Raw genomic sequence first — 21372 nt, forward strand, 5'->3', positions numbered from 1 at the left:
AACAGTTCTTTGGTTTGTCGAGTGAGGACGCGAACGTGCATCTCCAACACTTCCTTGAACTATGTGACACCATCGTCATCAAGGACATCGGCTCTGCTTGTTTCCCTTCTCCCTCTCAGGAAGGGTGAAACAGTGGTTCTACTAAGAACAAGAAGCTATCGACACGTGGGACAAATGTTCCATGGCGTTCCTCACCAAGTTCTTCCCAATGGGCAAAACCAATACCCTGAGGGAACGAATCTCCAACTCCCAGCAAAACACCATGGAATCCATTTTTGAGGCATGGGAAAGGCTACAGGACTACATCCAAGCATGCCCACACCACGGGATTGAAAACTAGTTAGTGCTTCAATACTTTTATGATGGGTTAACACTCATGTCTAGGGGGCACATCGACATGGCTGCTAGAGGTGCCTTTCTTTTCCTGACCATTGATGGAACCACGACACTCATCAATAAAATGGTGTCAAATCAAAGCTAGGGGGAGAAAGAAAACACAAAAAGGCATACATACCATGAAGGAGACGGATATGCTTGCCGCAAAAAATGATCTTTTGATGAAAAGACTGGAGGAACAAGCCCAAGACAAAGAAGCAATGAATGGCACCGTCTAGGCCTTGGACTCACAAATGATGTGAGGTCTATGATGATGTTGGCCATTTAGGGAATGATCGCCCCAAAACCCACAACGAAGTCGCCTACATCAACAATGGGTTTTGACAACCACAAGGTAATAACGGGTGGAACAACCAGTCCCGCCCGCAAAGTAATTTGAATTTCAATTCCAATTACAATTTGAATCAACCTTCCTTTAAAGACTTGGTACTAGGCCAAGCAAAAATAAATGAAAGTCTATATAAAAGTTTTTGACTAATGATAAAATTCTTGAAAATATAAATTCTCAAATTGAAGGTTTAACTTCTACTATCAAAAATCAATTAAATTTTAATAAAATGGTAGAAACACAGCTAGCTAAAATTGCTACTACCATTCCTATTAGTAATGATGGAAAAATTCCAGTACAACCTGACAATTCTCTTGAAAAAAGTAAATGCGGTGGTCATGAGGGGTGGTAAGTCCACTCATGACCCACCAAAGCCTAACCATTCTATAGGGAAAGCAAAACAACATCAAGAGGCTGAACCTTCAACAACACAAAAAGAAAAAGAAAAAGAACAAGAAGAGGAGACGACACCAAAGGACTTCGTCGACACCAACTACCTGTCATTTCCCATAAGGAACCACAAGCAAGTCGTGGATGAGCAATTCACTTGTTTTGTTGAGATGATCGAGAAGATACATGTAAGTGTCTCATCAATGGACGTCTTCCATGTACCTTCCTGCACCAAGTACATCAAGGACATCATCAACAACAAGCGACCACTACCGTCCATGGAGGTCATTAAGCTAACAGAAGAGTGTAGCACTGTTATACTCGACTTTCCTTAGGAGGAGAAAGATCCTGGGTGCCCCACAATCTCATGCTCCATCGGGATCCAGCATTTTGACTACGCCTTGTGTGACCTTGGGGCTAGCATAAGCATTATGCCCAAGGCCGTCTTTGACAAGTTGAACCTCACGCACCTTGAGCCAACACCGATGATGCTCCAGCTGGCTGATTCAATGGTACGCTATTCAGTGGGGATAGCTGAAGATATTCAAGTGAAAATCTAGGGTTGCTTTGTCCCTATCGACTTTGTGGTGCTCAACATGGAGGTCATGAAAGAATTCCCCTCATCCTTGGGCGACCCTTCTTGAGCACTACATGAGCTCAAATTGATGTTGGAACCGAGGAAATCCGCTTCAATATTAATGGTAATGAAGAGAAGTTCACCTTTAGGCCTAGGCAGGAGCAATGCTCCATGATTCATATTAAGTATGGGCCAAACCCACAAGGCCTAAAGGAGATTCAAATCCAACCTCAATTGGTGGACAGAGTTGTGAAAAACGACAAAGAAATCAAAAAGAAGCTAGAGCTAAAGAAAGTTAAACAAATGACCAAGGAAAAGACACTGAAAGTCATGCCTGTACAACCTAAAAAGAACAAACTGGCATGGAAACCAAAAGAAGAAGCTCCAAAGTCCACCACCACTCCACCAAGAAGAAACAAGTTGGTGTGGAGGCCAAAGGAGGAACAACCTTCTGCATCCACTTCTTCGGGATTGGGCACTCCATCAACAAGCAAATGAACAGAGGAAGGTCCTACTCATTGGACCTTAAAAGGTGAGTTCTTGAGAAGGTAAATCGGTAGTTATCCCTTACATTAATGATAAAAGGTATTAAAACTTAGAATTATTAGTTTATTCATTAATTAAGCTAAAATCGATAAAAGTTTAAAAAATTCTAAGTTCACTTCTTAGAACCTCTACCAAATAAAATTTAATTATTCTACCATGTTTACACAAGGCACGCTCTGGTTTGGGTATGGTTCTTGCACAATGATACTTTCATAGGCTTTTTAAAATAAGCATGGTGTTTAGGTTAATTAGCCTACCTTGATCAAATATCTAGTTTGATAATTGAACTAAAGTTGCTGAGTATAGACATTGGGTTGAATAAACAACATAAAATCTGGTAAACCATATATAGAAATAAGTCACTTAAGGTTTACCTTTCATCTTCGTTAAATAAATCTTAGTTATCTTCCTAAGTTCTACATTGAGTATATTTTGGTTTGGGGATATGGTTATTGGCTGATCATGCTTCCATAAACTATTTAAATTAAGCATGGGACTTAGGTTAATCACTCTACCTTGATCAAACAGAACATGGTGTCTAGTTTGATCATTGTACCAAAGTTACTAAGTGTAAACATTAGTTCATATACTAAATGAACAACTTACCTTGAAATCATCACCTGGCATCGATCTAGCTTGGGGGAGGACCCCAGTAGAGGTAAGTTGTATCTCTTACTTTTCTCGCATTATTTATTTTCTGCATTTATTTAATTATTAGCTTTCAAAAAAAATCAAAGATTATAAAATTTGAAAAAAATGAATATCATAAAAACAAAAAAAATATTTATTCCACTCCCATATGTGACTTAAGAATGTTTAGTTTCTCCTTTGTTGAAATGATAAATAGTTGCTCTGTCTATAATTCATCTGTGCCTAGGCTGTAACTTAGTATTCCCTAAGATTTAAGTTTGTTGGCTAAAATGTCTCATTCTAAAACTTAAAACTCATGGGTTGCAAAAGCATGATCCTTGACTTTATTCTAAGAGAAAGTCGACATTTGGACTTTTCATTTTAAAAATGCTAACACCAAAAGTTCCTCGGTGATTATGAATTTCTACCACGGCCATATGACATGATTCAAATTTAAACCATAGTTATATGCTACTTGTATTTACATTGAGTTTTGTCAAATTGTTTGTGACCCTTGTTGAGATTCTCGTCATGCACCCATGATCAAGATTCACGTACACACACAAAGTAAAATGTTGGCTCTTACGCTAAGAGTTACGCAAAAATATGTTTTTTCTGTCCACCAAAATAAATACTCCATTCATTTGATATGAGTCTTTCTCTCCAAAGTTTTTATTTGCCAAAAAGAAATATGGGGCCATGCTAAAAAGAGAGAGAGACACATGAAGCTCTCAAAATAGCAAAAGAAAAGAAAAAGAAAAAAATATGGAACACATGAAGGTTCCAAAGTGTTGAAAAGGAAGAAATAAAGATAGCCCATTGTTGGGGTTATGACCCTGGGTGTCTCAAGGAAACGATTAATTAGCTAGCCACGCGACCCATAACTCATCAGTTAATAATGGCCCGAATGACTAAGGCCCAGCTAGGACGAGCACGTCAAACCAACACCTAGGCCAGGATTGGCCACGACCCCTTCTCCTACCTTAGCCACATGGAAGACGGTGACCTCTCCCATGTCATGACCCTTGGGGCAGGACGGGGAGAAATTGAGCGCGGCTTAGCATGCCTGCTCTGTCAAGAGTAGGCACACCACACTAACCTCATAAGGACCGAGGGGACAACCGTCACCTCAGTCCGGTCCGATGCCATCTCTGTGCCAAGCTGCACCAATGAGACAACACCGCGCATCGGTGACGATGGGTATGAAATCCACCATCCAAATATGGACTGACAGGACGCTTTACAATCCCACCCACTATGGTATGGGATCCATGACAAGGGTCTTAACCTAGAGACCTTTCTGACTGGTGGAGTGCCTTGACCCCAATGATCGGGGTCGTGGCCCTTAGCCCCATGAAGCGACTAGGCAAACGATGAACCAAGGCAGCTACCTACTTTGGGTACAATGCCCGTGGAACCTAGAGAAGACTACAAAGACTATGACGGACACCATGTTGCATAGGACAATGCTTCCATGGCCAACATAATAGCACCACATCAGACCCTACCGCGATGTGGCCATAAAACCATGATGATTGCCACACCTGGATGAGCTCCACAAGATGGTGTAGCTTGCAAGCCAAGTTAGCTAGGACCTCCCTCAGACTCATGACCCTTTGGTCAGGTGAACCTCCTCTTTGCATCAGCCCTAGCCCCAAACTCTATATAAGGACCACCAGGGCAACTCATTCTCCATCCTCTACCATTCCATCCATTCACCATAGCAATAGGGCTCCTGAATATTCCCTTTGGGCTGCCCCTCGTCTAGCATAGGTTCTACCACCTCTTTCATCATTCCTGTACCCCCCATTGTAAGAACTTCAGTGCATTCAAGAGAGGAACACACACTCGATCACCTCTAAGACTAGATGTAGGGCTCTGACCTAGACCAGTATAAATCCTTATGTCTATTGGATGCTACCATTGTCTTCCTAGAGCAGCACGACAATCTTATTAATTTACTAGTCTGATTTATGAAACATCGACAGTTGGCACGCTAGGTAAGGGATAGTCACGCACTCTTGATTATTGAGAAGGAAGTGATGGCTCCTCGCACTGCTGGTGGACTCGGTGGTGGAATGTCCCACGGTGGTCACATCCACTGAGAAAACTATGGGTTCATCGGTGTCAAAGTCCCAGCGCCCACGTTCACTTTTAGCCATAGTCTAGACCTCCATCTTGGAGATCTGGGTCCCATGGCCCATGGTGGGCACACTCCCAGAACTACCCTTAGAGGCTACATCCTAGAATTCATCTACCTAGAGGGGCCAGTACCCTCACTCGTCCCAAGCCATGGCCAAGCTTCCCATCCAAGAAAACAAAGGACCATGGCTCACGATGAACTCGCTTGGGGAATGGCCTCAACTGGCCACATCCTTCTAGGGAACCACATGGTTAAGCACACCGGCCCAACACCCACATCTACCCCTAGCAATAGTTTAGACCTCCACCTTAGAAGTCTAGATCTCGTGGCCTATGGCAGACACACCCCTAGAACTACCCATTGAGGCTGCATCTCGGAGCTCATCTATGAGAGGGCCTAGCACCCTCTCACCTTACCAGCAATGGTGAAAGGTCCTTGTGTGTTTTTGTTAATTGAGTGACAACCTAGATGGACTAATTGTGTTTATGTGATATACAATGGTGATTAGTCTATAGGTACATGTGTGTGAGCAACATAAGCCATAAAGGTGAAAATGGCTTAGAGATGTTTCAAAGCTCACACATGAGATGATGAAGGAGCTCATTGCACATGAGACATGACATTGAGTCATGTGATCAAGGTGGAGAATATCAAGGCAAGACTTGGCATGATGGACCTATTGCAAGAGTGAAGGGCAAGTCAGAGGCTTTGGAGCGATGGACCACGTGGCGGTGAAGCTTAAGCAAGACTTGGCGCCGATGGACAAAGGCAACGGTGAAAAGCAAGTAAAGTCAAGATCAAAGAACCAATATGATCACATGATGATATGAAGTGGATCATATCATTGTTGATCGTGTTGGTGCATGTGTTGCATCAACAATGGAGGAGATGGAATGGAATGCACAAGGCAAAGGTATAAAATAGGGCATTTCATTTCACCGATCATAGGTGAGTAGAGCAGTTTATGACCAAGTTTAGGATAGATGGTCATACTATCAAGAGGGGCAAACTTGTTTGCATATTGGTCATCTAGTTCCACTCGAGTGATCTAACATTGCATCATCGCTAGGACCGAGTGGCATGGCAAGTTGAGTGGCTAACCATTAAAAATGTTTGTGAAAATATGCTAACACACATGCACAAAGGTGATACACATTGTGTTTAGCACTTAGGAGCAAGGGTTCAAAACTTCACCAGTGGAGTGCCACCGGTGCCCTGTACAGAAAAGATAGGGTTTCACATAGTGCACCAGACTCTGGTCACATGGTGACTGGACTCTAGGGAGTAGCATCTGGTCAATTATAAAAGAAGATGGTACTCTCAGCCTATGACCGGACACAGGTGATTGGACTTTGGTTGGACACTATTTAGTGTCCGATCATGCTGATGTGGTGGTGCAACAGAGAAGAGGGAGAGTGATCGGATGCTGGGCGCGTCCGGTCGGGCATGACCAGACACGTCTGGTCATGACTGGAACCTTACTGGAAGTGACCAGACGCTGGGGTCCTTTGTCTAGTCTTAGCACTATGCTATGTCCAGTCATCACTTGACCGTTGAGATCAAGCGACTAAGATTGAACAGAGGCAACACGTAGCATGCATCCATTGACCGGACGCTGGATCGAGTGCGTCAAGTCAATCTGACCAGAGCGTCCGATCACCCTAAGCTATGCCTAGTAAAGGGGTACAACAGCTCTATTTTTGTGGGGGCTATAAATAGAAGGGGGTCTCAGCCTTTGGTTGGTCGCTGAGCACACTAGAGCCTTGGTGGCTTATGTGGTAGTGCGTGGGAGCCCTCTAACTCACTTGAGCTTGATAGTATTCATCCGATCGAGTGAGTGAGCGATTCTAGTGCGATTGCATCATGCGGTAGCAATAAGTGGCACTATGTGGTTGTCTTGCAAGCTAGTGGGGCTTGCTACTCTTGGAGGATGCCACCTCCTAGATGGTTTTGTGGTGGTCTCTGTTGAAGCCCACAAGAAGCCTATGTTGTGCTCTGGAGAAGAGCTTTGTGAGGGGAAATGTGCTCGCCCCATGGGAGCCATGAAGATCAACTCTAGTTGAGCGTGTCATTGAGCTACCCTCACTTTTAGGGTAGGTTCTTGTAGTGCCCGACATGCAGGCTTGGCGGGTGATGCCAATTAGCCGCCGAACCACCAAGTGAGCGGTCTACATAATGGGGACATAGCATGTTGGCAAGCACATGAACCTCGAGAGAAAATCACTATCTCAACATTATTCTTCCCATTGGTTTGCAATCCCCTTACACAAGCTTGTGGTTACTTTCATATACATTGTGCTTGCGTAGTTGCTCTTGTAATTAGTTAGCTTGTGTAGCTCACTAGTTACCTTTGTGCTTGTGTAGCATAGAAGTAGCTCCCTTGCGTGGCTAATTTGGTTTGTGTAACCTTGTTAGTCACATTGCTTAGTTTGTGTAGCTAAGTATTTGTGCTCTCTAATTTGGCATTGGTTGCCTTGTTATTGAGCATTGCTTGTGAGCTTAGGTGGCTTTGTGCTTTTGCTTACTAGCATGTGTAGGAGCTCCCTCATTGCTTGAAGTACTAGTGGCATAGGTTTGTGTGATCTTGCTTCTAGAATTGGTAAGGTGAGCTCTAGCTATCCCGACACCTTAGTTGCTTAATTAGGATCTTTGCAAGGTGCTAGAGAACATAGATAGAGGGGTGTAGTCTAGACTAGACCGATTGTTTTAATTCCACACTTGTTTCGGTTAGCTGACATGATTAATTTTAGAAAGGACTATTCACCCCCCTCTAGTACACCATCACAACCCTACACACCATCAAGACTTCTGCCTAGGAAGCCTTGTGGCCATAGCTCATGAAGACCTCGCCCAAGGAATGGCCCACGGTGGCCACATCCTCCTAGGGAACCATGAGATCACCCAAACTAGCGAGGCAACACTGTCACAAGCTCTTCCCTAGTCCAGACTCACCGCATGGTAGAACTAGATCCCACGGTAGAATCATGCCTTGAACAACATCTTTGTGATAGAACCGCCCAATTTATACAAGATCAAGTATGGTTGTCCCCGTTTAACATGTTGACGTGCACATACTTTCACTTATATATACCCAGTAGTCTGCTGAGTGTCATGAAGGAGCTCAGTAAATCAACATCACAACCAAGATCACATGATTACTCAAATACACATCACATACATGGAGTTGCAGCAAAAATAATATTACAAATGGGTTCACAAATAATAGTACAAGTTTGGGTTTCAAAACCAATTAGTGAAAACAACAAAGCTTTCAAATGATTACAATAATATAAGTTCCAAATACATTGCTAGCATACATGACATCCTCTGACAAAAGCATATAGATATGAACACTATATAGAGATGCTAAGCCTACCGGCGGTTAGCCACCATCTTTAGCAGGACAAGAACTTCACCTGCAACATGGTGGGATAAACCCTGAGTACTCAAATGTACTCAGCCAGACTTACCCATCATAAACCAAAAATAAAGTGACACCAAGGATCTACAAGGCTTTTATAAATGGAGCTGGCTTGATAACATTTTGGATAAAAAGGCACTAGTTGAGCAATACATTTTATAATTTGATTCCATGTTAATTGTAGCTATTCATCTCTAGATTAGCATCTAACCTATGCCAAACATGTGATATATCCTTATGTAGCATTACAATAATAACCATAGCTGGTGTAGCACTCCCATGTCCAATATAACCATCAAATTCCATAGCCGATTTACTACGATGCTGGGACTAGTTGAGTTTCTCACTATCTAGGAGAGACGGTGATTCAAATTGGTTGCAACCAGCTAGGTAGTTATTCCTAACACAAACCCACACTTCCCCATCAGGGTCGCGTCGGGTCACCTTTGGTACAACTCAATTCCACATTTCGCGGGTTCGATCAGCGCCACAAACTAGGGACAACTAGCTGCTAGGATGTTCAGGCCCGGCCTACCCTTGCGCTCATGTTTGGCTTTCCGCACATCCTTACTACCATCTAGAGTGCATACTCTAATAGAACAAGGCCTGACCTAACTTGAGCTACTTGGCTTCGTGGTTGGAATGAGTTATCCAGCTAGCTAAGTGAGAGGCACACGTTCAATCTCGACAGAAGCACCAACAAGAGTACGGTCCTTAATCGACATAGACGGGATCAACAAAGCCAACCCACACCATGTGCACATAAGATCCCACCCGGTCTCCACTTAGATAACATCCCATGGTTATTTTCCATAATATCAAATATAGCCATCCGTGCTCTGGTATCCACCTATACCTCGTAGGTTAAAGGAAATCACCTGACTTCTACTGGTCTAAGCATGCCTAAGCATATATTCAATCTTGGACCTACAAAGGGTTTAAGGTGTACATATCTAGACAAGGTAGTTCTATGCATCAAGTGTTTCCAAATCAACTCTTATAACCTAATGCATCAAACATAAAGGACTCAAATGATATTTAATAAAACAAAGGAGGCTTACCCCCATCGGGGTCATGTCGGATCACCTTTGGTATAACTTAGGTACATATTTCATGGGTTTGATCAGCGTCACAAAACTAGGGACAACCAGCTGCAGGACGTTTAGGCCCGGCCTACCCTTGGGCTCATGTTTGGCTTTCCGCACATCCTTACTACCATCTAGAGTGCGTACTCTAATAGAACAAGGCCTGACCTAACTTGAGCTACATGGCTTCATGGTTGGAATGAGTTATCTAGCCAGCTAAGTGAGAGGCACATGTTCAATCTCAATAGAAGCACCAACAAGAGTACGGTCCTTAATTGACATAGACGGGATCAACAAAGCCAACCCACACCATGTGCATATAAGATCCCGCCCCGTCTCCACTTAGATAACATCCCATGGTTATTTTCCATAATATCAAATATAGCCATCGGTGCTCTGGTATCCACCTATACCTCGTAGGTTATAGGAAATCACCTGACTTCTACTGGTCTAAGCATGGCTAAGCATATATTCGATCTTGGGCCTACAAAGGGTTTAAGGTGTACATATCTCGACAAGGTAGTTCTATGCATCAAGTGTTTCCAAATCAATTCTTATAACCTAATGCATCAAACATAAAGGACTCAAGTGATATTTTATAAAACAAAGGAGGCTTACCCCCATCAGGGTCATGTCAGGTCACCTTTGGTATAACTTAGGTACAAATTTCATGGGTTTGATCAGCATCGCAAAACTAGGGACAACCAGCTGTAGGACGTTTAGGCCCGGCCTACCCTTGGGCTCATGTCTGGCTCCCCGCACATCCTTACTACCATCTAGAGTGCACACTCTAACAGAACGAGGCCTGACCTGAGTTGAGCTGCTCAGCTTCATGGTCAAAACGAGTTATCTAGTAAGCTAAGTGAGAGGCATGCGTTCAATCTCTACAGAAGTGCCAACAATGGTACGGTCCTTAATCGACACAGACGAGATCAACATAGCCAACCCACACCATGTGCATATAAGATCCCTCCCGGTCTCCACTTAGATAACATCCCATGGTTATTTTCCATAATATCAAATATAGCCATCCGTGGTCCGGTATCCACCTATACCTCATAGGTTATAGGAAATCACCTGACTTCTACTGGTCTAAGCATGGCTAAGCATATATTCAATCTTGGACCTACAAAGGGTTTAAGGTGTACATATCTAGACAAAGTAGTTCTATGCATCAAGTGTTTCCAAATCAACTCTTATAACCTAATGCATCAAACATAAAGGACTCAAGTGATATTTTATAAAACAAAGGAGGCTTACCCCCATCGGGGCCATGTCGGATCACCTTTGGTATAACTTAGGGTATAACTTAGGTACATATTTCATGGGTTTGATCAGCGTCACAAAACTAGGGACAACCAGCTGCAGGATGTTTAGGCCCGGCCTACCCTTGGGCTCATGTTTGGCTTTCCGCACATCCTTACTACCATCTAGAGTGCGTACTCTAATAGAACAAGGCCTGACCTAACTTGAGCTACATGGCTTCATGGTTGGAATGAGTTATCTAGCCAGCTAAGTGAGAGGCACATGTTCAATCTCAATAGAAGCACCAACAAGAGTACGGTCCTTAATTGACATAGACGGGATCAACAAAGCCAACCCACACCATGTGCATATAAGATCCCGCCCCGTCTCCACTTAGATAACATCCCATGGTTATTTTCCATAATATCAAATATAGCCATCGGTGCTCTGGTATCCACCTATACCTCGTAGGTTATAGGAAATCACCTGACTTCTACTGGTCTAAGCATGGCTAAGCATATATTCGATCTTGGGCCTACAAAGGGTTTAAGGTGTACATATCTCGACAAGGTAGTTCTATGCATCAAGTGTTTCCAAATCAATTCTTATAACCTAATGCATCAAACATAAAGGACTCAAGTGATATTTTATAAAACAAAGGAGGCTTACCCCCATCAGGGTCATGTCAGGTCACCTTTGGTATAACTTAGGTACAAATTTCATGGGTTTGATCAGCATCGCAAAACTAGGGACAACCAGCTGTAGGACGTTTAGGCCCGGCCTACCCTTGGGCTCATGTCTGGCTCCCCGCACATCCTTACTACCATCTAGAGTGCACACTCTAACAGAACGAGGCCTGACCTGAGTTGAGCTGCTCAGCTTCATGGTCAAAATGAGTTATCTAGTAAGCTAAGTGAGAGGCATGCGTTCAATCTCTACAGAAGTGCCAACAATGGTACGGTCCTTAATCGACACAGACGAGATCAACATAGCCAACCCACACCATGTGCATATAAGATCCCTCCCGGTCTCCACTTAGATAACATCCCATGGTTATTTTCCATAATATCAAATATAGCCATCCGTGGTCCGGTATCCACCTATACCTCATAGGTTATAGGAAATCACCTGACTTCTACTGGTCTAAGCATGGCTAAGCATATATTCAATCTTGGACCTACAAAGGGTTTAAGGTGTACATATCTAGACAAAGTAGTTCTATGCATCAAGTGTTTCCAAATCAACTCTTATAACCTAATGCATCAAACATAAAGGACTCAAGTGATATTTTATAAAACAAAGGAGGCTTACCCCCATCGGGGCCATGTCGGATCACCTTTGGTATAACTTAGGGTATAACTTAGGTACATATTTCATGGGTTTGATCAGCGTCACAAAACTAGGGACAACCAGCTGCAGGATGTTTAGGCCCGGCCTACCCTTGGGCTCATGTTTGGCTTTCCGCACATCCTTACTACCATCTAGAGTGCGTACTCTAATAGAACAAGGCCCGACCTAACTTGAGCTACTTGGCTTCATGGTTGGAACGAGTTATCTAGCTAGCTAAGTGAGAGGCAAACATTCAATCTCGATAGAAGCACCAACAAGAGTACGGTCCTTAATCGACATAGTCGGGATCAACAAAGCCAACCCACACCATGTGCATATAAGATCCCACTCGGTCTCCACTTAGATAACATCCCATGGTTATTTTCCATAATATCAAATATAGCCATCGGTGCTCCGGTATCCACCTATACCTCGTAGGTTACAGGAAATCACCTGACTTCTACTGGTCTAAGCATGGCTAAGCATATATTCGATCTTGGACCTACAAAGGGTTTAAGGTGTACATATCTCGACAAGGTTGTTCTATGCATCAAGTGTTTCCAAATCACTTCTTATAACCTAATGCATCAAACATAAATGACTCAAGTGATATTTTATAAAACAAAGGAGGCTTACCCCCATCGGTGTCATGTCGGGTCACCTTTGGTATAACTTAGGTACATATTTCATGGGTTTGATCAGCGTCGCAAAACTAGGGACAACCAGCTACAGGACGTTTAGGCCCGACCTACCCTTGGGCTCATGTCTGGCTCCCCACACATCCTTACTACCATCTAGAGTGCACACTCTAACAGAACGAGGCCCGACCTGAGTTGAGCTACTCAGCTTCATGGTCAAAACGAGTTATCCAGTCAGCTAAGTGAGAGGCATGCGTTCAATCTCTACAGAAGTGCCAACAATGGTACGGTCCTTAATCGACACAAACGAGATCAACATAGCCAACCCACACCATGTGCATATAAGATCCCTCCCGGTCTCCACTTAGATAACATCCCATGGTTATTTTCCACGATAGCAAATATAGCCAACCGTGCTTCGGTATCCACCTATACCTCGCAGGTGACAGGAAATCACCCGACTTATACTGGTCTTAGCATGGCTAAGCATATATTCAATCCTTGACCTACACAGGGTTTAAGGTCTATATATCTGGACAACATAGTTCTATGCATCAAGTGTTTCCAAATCAACTCTTATAACCTAATGCATCAAACATAAAGGACTCAAGTGATATTTTATAAAACAAAGGAGGCTTACCCCCATCGGGGTCATGTCGGATCACCTTTGGTATAACTTAGGTACATATTTCATGGGTTTGATCAGCGTCACAAAACTAGGGACAACCAGCTGCAGGACGTTTAGGCCTGGCCTACCCTTGGGCTCATGCTTGGCTTTCCGCACATCCTTACTACCATCTAGAGTGCGTACTCTAATAGAACAAGGCCCGACCTAACTTGAGCTACTTGGCTTCATGGTTGGAACGAGTTATCTAGCCAGCTAAGTGAGAGGCACACGTTCAATCTCGACAGAAGCACCAACAAGAGTACGGTCCTTAATCGACATAGACGGGATGAACAAAGCCAACCCACACCATGTGCATATAAGATCCCGCTCGGTCTCCACTTAGATAACATCCCATGGTTATTTTCCATAATATCAAATATAGCCATCGGTGCTCCGGTATCCACCTATACCTCGTAGGTTACAGGAAATCACCTGACTTCTACTGGTCTAAGCATGGCTAAGCATATATTCAATCTTGGGCCTACAAAGGGTTTAAGGTGTACATATCTCAACAAGGTAGTTCTATGCATCAAGTGTTTCCAAATCAACTCTTATAACCTAATGCATCAAACATAAAGGACTCAAGTGATATTTTATAAAACAAAGGAGGCTTACCCCCATTGGGGTCATGTCGGGTCACCTTTGGTATAACTTAGGTACATATTTCATGGGTTTGATCAGCGTCGCAAAACTAGGGACAACCAGCTACAGGACGTTTAGGCCCGACCTACCCTTGGGCTCATGTCTGGCTCCCCGCACATCCTTACTACCATCTAGAGTGCACACTCTAACAGAACGAGGCCCGACCTGAGTTGAGCTACTCAGCTTCATGGTCAAAACGAGTTATCCAGTCAGCTAAGTGAGAGGCATGCGTTCAATCTCTACAGAAGTGCCAACAATGGTACGGTCCCTAATCGACACAAATGAGATCAACATAGCCAACCCACACCATGTGCATATAAGATCCCTCCCGGTCTCCACTTAGATAACATCCCATGGTTATTTTCCACGATAGCAAATATAGCCAACCGTGCTTCGGTATCCACCTATACCTCGCAGGTGACAGGAAATCACCCGACTTCTACTGGTCTTAGCATGGCTAAGCATATATTCAATCCTTGACCTACACAGGGTTTAAGGTCTATATATCTGGACAACATAGTTCTATGCATCAAGTGTTTCCAAATCAACTCTTATAACCTAATGCATCAAACATAAAGGACTCAAGTGATATTTTATAAAACAAAGGAGGCTTACCCCCATCGGGGTCATGTCGGATCACCTTTGGTATAACTTAGGTACATATTTCATGGGTTTGATCAGCGTCACAAAACTAGGGACAACCAGCTGCAGGACGTTTAGGCCCGGCCTACCCTTGGGCTCATGCTTGGCTTTCTGCACATCCTTACTACCATCTAGAGTGCGTACTCTAATAGAACAAGGCCCGACCTAACTTGAGCTACTTGGCTTCATGGTTGGAACGAGTTATCTAGCCAGCTAAGTGAGAGGCACACGTTCAATCTCGACAGAAGCACCAACAAGAGTACGGTCCTTAATCGACAAAGACGGGATGAACAAAGCCAACCCACACCATGTGCATATAAGATCCCGCTCGGTCTCCACTTAAATAACATCCCATGGTTATTTTCCATAATATCAAATATAGCCATCGATGCTCCGGTATCCACCTATACCTCGTAGGTTACAGGAAATCACCTGACTTCTACTGGTCTAAGCATGGCTAAGCATATATTCGATCTTGGGCCTACAAAGGGTTTAAGGTGTACATATCTCAACAAGGTAGTTCTATGCATCAAGTGTTTCCAAATCAACTCTTATAACCTAATGCATCAAACATAAAGGACTCAAGTGATATTTTATAAAACAAAGGAGGCTTACCCCCATCGGGGTCATGTCGGGTCACCTTTGGTATAACTTAGGTACATATTTCATGGGTTGATCAGCGTCGCAAAACTAGGGACAACTAGCTACAGGACATTTAGGCCCGACCTACCCTTGGGCTGATGTCTGGCTCCCCGCACATCCTTACTACCATCTAGAGTGCACACTCTAACAGAACGAGGCCCGACCTGAGTTGAGCTACTCAGCTTCATGGTCAAAACGAGTTATCTAGTCAGCTAAGTGAGAGGCATGCGTTCAATCTATACAGAAGTGCCAACAATGGTACGGTCCTTAATCGACACAAACGAGATCAACATAGCCAACCCACACCATGTGCATATAAGATCCCTCCCGGTCTCCACTTAGATAACATCCCAAGGTTATTTTCCACGATAGCAAATATAGCCAACCGTGCTTCGGTATCCACCTATACCTCGCAGGTGACAGGAAATCACCCAACTTCTACTGGTCTTAGCATGGCTAAGCATATATTCAATCCTTGACCTACACAGGGTTTAAGGTCTATATATCTAGACAACATAGTTCTATGCATCAAGTGTTTCCAAATCAACTCTTATAACCTAATGCATCAAACATAAAGGACTCAAGTGATATTTTATAAACAAAGGAGGCTTACCCCCATCGGGGTCATGTCGGATCACCTTTGGTATAACTTAGGTACATATTTCATGGGTTTGATTAGCGTCACAAAACTAGGGACAACCAGCTGCAGGACATTTAGGCCTGGCCTACCCTTGGGCTCATGTTTGGCTTTCCGCACATCCTTACTACCATCTAGAGTGCGTACTCTAATAGAACAAGGCCCGACCTAACTTGAGCTACTTGGCTTCATGGTTGGAATGAGTTATCTAGCCAGCTAAGTGAGAGGCACATGTTCAATCACGACAGAAGCACCAACAAGAGTACGGTCCTTAATCGACATAGACGGGATCAACAAAGCCAACCCACACCATGTGCATATAAGATCCCGCTCGGTCTCCACTTAGATAACATCCCATGGTTATTTTCCATAATATCAAATATAGCCATCGGTGGTCCGGTATCCACCTATACCTCATAGGTTATAGGAAATCACCTGACTTCTACTGGTCTAAGCATGGCTAAGCATATATTCGATCTTGGGCCTACAAAGGGTTTAAGGTGTACATATCTCGATAAGGTAGTTCAATGCATCAAGTGTTTCTAAATCAACTCTTATAACCTAATGCATCAAACATAAAGGACTCAAGTGATATTTTATAAAACAAAGGAGGCTTACCCCCATCGGGGTCATGTCGGGTCACCTTTGGTATAACTTAGGTACATATTTCATGGGTTTGATCAGCGTCGCAAAACTAGGGACAACCAGCTGCAGGACGTTTAGGCCCGGCCTACCCTTGGGCTCATGTCTGTCTCCCCGCACATCCTTACTACCATCTAGAGTGCACACTCTAATAGAACGAGGCCCGACCTGAGTTGAGCTACTCAGCTTCATGGTCAAAACGAGTTATCCAGTCAGCTAAGTGAGAGGCATGCGTTCAATCTCTACAGAAGTGCCAACAATGGTACGGTCCTTAATCGACACAGACAAGATCAACATAGCCAACCCACACCATGTGCATATAAGATCCCTCCCGGTCTCCACTTAGATAACATCCCATGGTTATTTTCCACGATAGCAAATATAGCCAACCGTGCTTCGGTATCCACCTATACCTCGCAGGTGACAGGAAATCACCCGACTTCTACTGGTCTAAGCATGGCTAAGCATATATTCAATCCTTGACCTACACAGGGTTTAAGGTGTATATATCTGGACAACATAGTTCTATGCATCAAGTGTTTCCAAATAAACTCTTATAACCTAATGCATCAAACATAAAGGACTCAAGTGATGTTTATAAAACATAGGAGGCTTAGAATGCTCTAGGGCTTGCCTAGGATCTGACACAAAGTCAGTTCAGTTAGCTTGCATCATCTTGGTGACATCTTCGGTCCTAGCACTTGCTTAGTCCTTCCATCTTTAGGATTGATTCACCATACACCGCCTTCGGGTTCACCTCCAACATCACGTCCTTCACGTGGTGCATCTAGCATACCTAGATGAGATGGAACAATGCAAGTGCATGAATGCGAAGAATGGTAACATGCGATGCATCATATCAAAGCATTCAAGACAAGTATAAGGGTACACCTCAAGACATATGCACTTAGAGAGCAAGTTAATGAACTAACTATCACTCAAGTCTAGCATAGGGGTAGCAAGCATAATTAGCATGGCACACCAGTTAACTCAAGTCAAACTATTACAAGCATTTAACAATCAAGAACTAATTAAGCCTAGCATCACATAAGAACTAGGGCTACGATGAACGACACCAACATAATTAAAGCTCTAGCAAAACATGCATCAAGTTCATTTTATGGCAACATGCATACATGACCATTTATTAGTTACTTGCTTGACCAACATTATATAACACATTTATAAGATACCTCAAGTAGATCAATTTAACTCAAGTAGTGTCATGAGCTAACACTAACAAGCATACAAAGCATTGCAAAGTGAAGCAAACAACTTTAGGTACATGCTCAGATTCTAGGTAGCAGCACAGCAGTCACTTGTTTCAACCATACCTAGAGTTCTAGGAAAGCAAAAAAGTATGATCCTAGACTTTATGGAATGCTTAGTAAATTTTCTATAACTTTGTTATTCATACCAAAAGCTAATTCACAGGTTAACATGATCAAATATGCCAATATTTTAGGTCTGCACAGACAAGGACAGAAAACTGATAGTAACTTCAAAGATGCATAACTAGAGTTCTAGACATTCAACAAATATGATTCTTAACTTTATGGAAACATTATTAAGTTATATATAAGTTTCTCATTATAACTTTAAGATAATTCTACAGCTAACATGGTCAAACAACACCAACAAGGCATCTCTGTCTAGACTTCGGATAAAACCTGCCATTCCACTTTGAACAGCTATAACTGGAGTTCTAGACCACCAAAAAGGGTGTTCATGGACATTTTGGAAATACTCACAAAAGCACTACAACTCTTCTATTATCACCAATACATGATTCAAACCTTATCGAAGCCAAACAATGCAATCTTTGAGATCTGCATAGATCTCATGCAAAACCTAACAGGGGACTTGTAAAATCTATAACTCTCAGATTTGTTGCACTAAAGTCATAAAACTTTAGGACAATGAAGGTAAGGGAGTTATATACAACTTTTGTATTCACCACATCCATAGAAAACATCATTATCACCATGAAATTAATTGCTTAACCAAAACTGTACATGCAGCCCAAACAGCAGAGGCATACTACATTTATCTATCATTTAGTTGCTACAAACTAACATATTCTAGACATATATGCTACCCCAAATATCTTGGAATCATATTCAAACAATCATTGCATGTAGGAATAGCTACTAGAAGCATCACATGACAATAAATACATGTATATGCTCAAAACATTCATCCTCTACTTTAATAATGCAACATATGCCTTATTTTTAGTACTATATGAGAACAGCTAGTTTGTGGCTGATACTTTTATGAGTGGTAGATGTTATCAAAATATGGCTACTGCACAAATTTCATCTACTCAAGTTTTATAATTTAATTGCTATGAAAAAGACAATTCTTAATTATTAATAAACATGTGAGAAAAAGATAAATCTAAATATCATTATTTTCAATAAACATATAGCCATATTAGGGTTTCTTAGGCCACATTATCACCATGAAAGGGCAAAGGAACCACATTTTACATTTTTGCACAAATTAATTATTTATAAGACATTTAAAACTATTTATCAAGCATTAAATAAGTTAAATCAATAACTCAATCATACTACATCCAATGACCATGAAATGTTTACGACAGCACACACATAGCATCAGTAGCCTACCATAAAAATTTCATAGCAATTGGAGCACCTCAACTTTATATATGAATTTATTCCTAGAAAACCCTAATTAACATAGATAAATAAAAATAGCAAAACCCTTCTACTAACACATATCATATTATGACTTGACTTTGTAGATCTACTCACAAGGATTCCAAAACATCTTCATTTGCTATTTTATGAATTTTCTATGATTTACTATTAATTTCCAAAATTTCAACTGATTAAAAGTAATAATCTGAAAAAGAAAAGGAAAAACATTTTTGCAAAGTGAACACTGGACTTTCCTCTAATTAATTAATACCATATATGTAAAATACTTCTCTCTACGCATTTTGCATCTAGACCTAGCAAAAAGTTTCTACACAGCAATAGGAGCTTTTGACTGAGATGCACCTGCCTCATAAGCTCTCTTATGACTCTTAGATGTTGAATATATATTGTTCTGATTCTCCTAAGTCAAAGCATCACTAACAAACTCATTAAAAGTGGCAAACTTGCTGTTAGCCAGAGTCTTCATCAGCTTCAAACTAAGCCCCCTCTTGAAATTAGCAATCTTCTTTGCATCAGTGTCAACAAACTCTGTGGCATACCTTGATAGATTGTTAAGGGCATGCAGATACTCAGTTAGGCTCTTGGCACCCTATGTCAGCTTCATGAATTCTAAATGCTTCATGCTTATAAGACCTAGGGGAATATAATGTCCGCTAACTGCAGCCTTAAACTGGTTCCAGGTAATTTGAGCATTCTCAGGCAAAGTGGATCGATAATGACTCCACCACATGCCTGTAGGCCCCTGCAGCTGGTGTGATGCGTACTCTGCCTTCATGTGCTTTGTGACCCTTAAGAGACAAAACTTCTATTCAATTGTATTCAACCATTCATCTGCCTACAATGGCTCCTCTACTTCCTTAAAGATAGGAGGTTTGGTGTCAAGAAAGTCCTTAAAATCACTGAACTGGATAGGTTTAGGCCCTTGGCATTGGTCCCTTCCCCGTCCATGGCTGGCATTTTGCACAAGACCATGTAGCGCTTCTCCCATGGAACATTGGGTTTCCATGAGCTGGGCCATCATCTCCGCTGGCGTGGGATGCGGTGGTGGTGGGAGATCCTCATTCTCATTGCCACGTGAACCACTACCACCCACATCATCTCCACCAGCTCCCCTATGAGTGCGCATCATCTATAGAATTGTAACCACAAGTAATTATTGATGATGTCATAAAAATTGTAGAGGAATTATATAATTATGCCAAACTAAATTTACTAGAGAGAATTTACAGTCATACAATAAAACAGAGGCATAATAATTTATTTCCACAACACAACACCACCAATTATATTACTTAGCGATCACGCAATGCATTCCCATACATGCCAGCACACAAACTAGACATTTATTAAGGTTCAACAATGACATGGATTAAACATGCAAGGTTCTGAGATTACATCAAAGGAGTACATCATGAGATCAAAACCTAAATTACGAGTTCATTACATAAACGATTTAAGATAGAGAGCTAGCACATCTAGCTAGGTACTATAGCTAAGCTATGCCTCAGAGTGGTCCCTATCGATGTCGGACACATCATCACCGTGGTCGTCCTCAAATGGCTCGACCTCCTCCTCCTCCTCTGGCTCAGCCTCGATGTCCACCTCCATGCCATCGTCCTCAAATTTCAACACATTGGGAACTTCTTCCATGAGTGAGCTAGAGGAAGAACTAGGTTCACCATGTTGTTGAGACGATGAACATCTAGCTGAAGCTCCTCAATCTGGCATATGAGTTCCTGCTCTCTTTGATAAAACTTCATTGCCTGCCTAGAGCCTAAAACCTAGTCTGGATTCTAGCTGCCTCCCTAGCCTCAGCGTGGCCAAATACCTCATCCCTCTCAGCACGGACGTCCTGTATCTCTACCCTAGCTACATCTCTTTCTATAATAGCATTCACCAACTGAACCCGGCGAGCTTCCAAAGTTGTAATAGCATTATCGGTTTCCCACTGAGCCTCTCTAGCTACCCTCCGATGCCTGTGCACATGCCCTCACAAGTGGCGTTGTGCGGCCTGTGCTCGCTAGAGCTCTAGCATGCAGCTGACGTAGCTGTCTTGGCAGGAGTAGAACATCTGCAAGATGGCGA

At 42.6% G+C, this 21372-nt stretch overlaps 1 non-coding gene across 1 annotated transcript; it reads right to left on the reverse strand.

The window, feature by feature from the left end:
• Positions 1 to 223: 223 nt before the first annotated feature.
• Positions 224 to 330, reverse strand: LOC136495113 (small nucleolar RNA R71). The gene has a single exon (XR_010768894.1). It is a non-coding gene; the product is annotated as a small nucleolar RNA R71 (small nucleolar RNA).
• Positions 331 to 21372: the final 21042 nt, after the last annotated feature.

This window comes from Miscanthus floridulus, chromosome 11 (genome assembly GCF_019320115.1).
Source record: "Miscanthus floridulus cultivar M001 chromosome 11, ASM1932011v1, whole genome shotgun sequence".
In the NCBI taxonomy this organism is placed as follows: Eukaryota; Viridiplantae; Streptophyta; class Magnoliopsida; order Poales; family Poaceae; genus Miscanthus; species Miscanthus floridulus.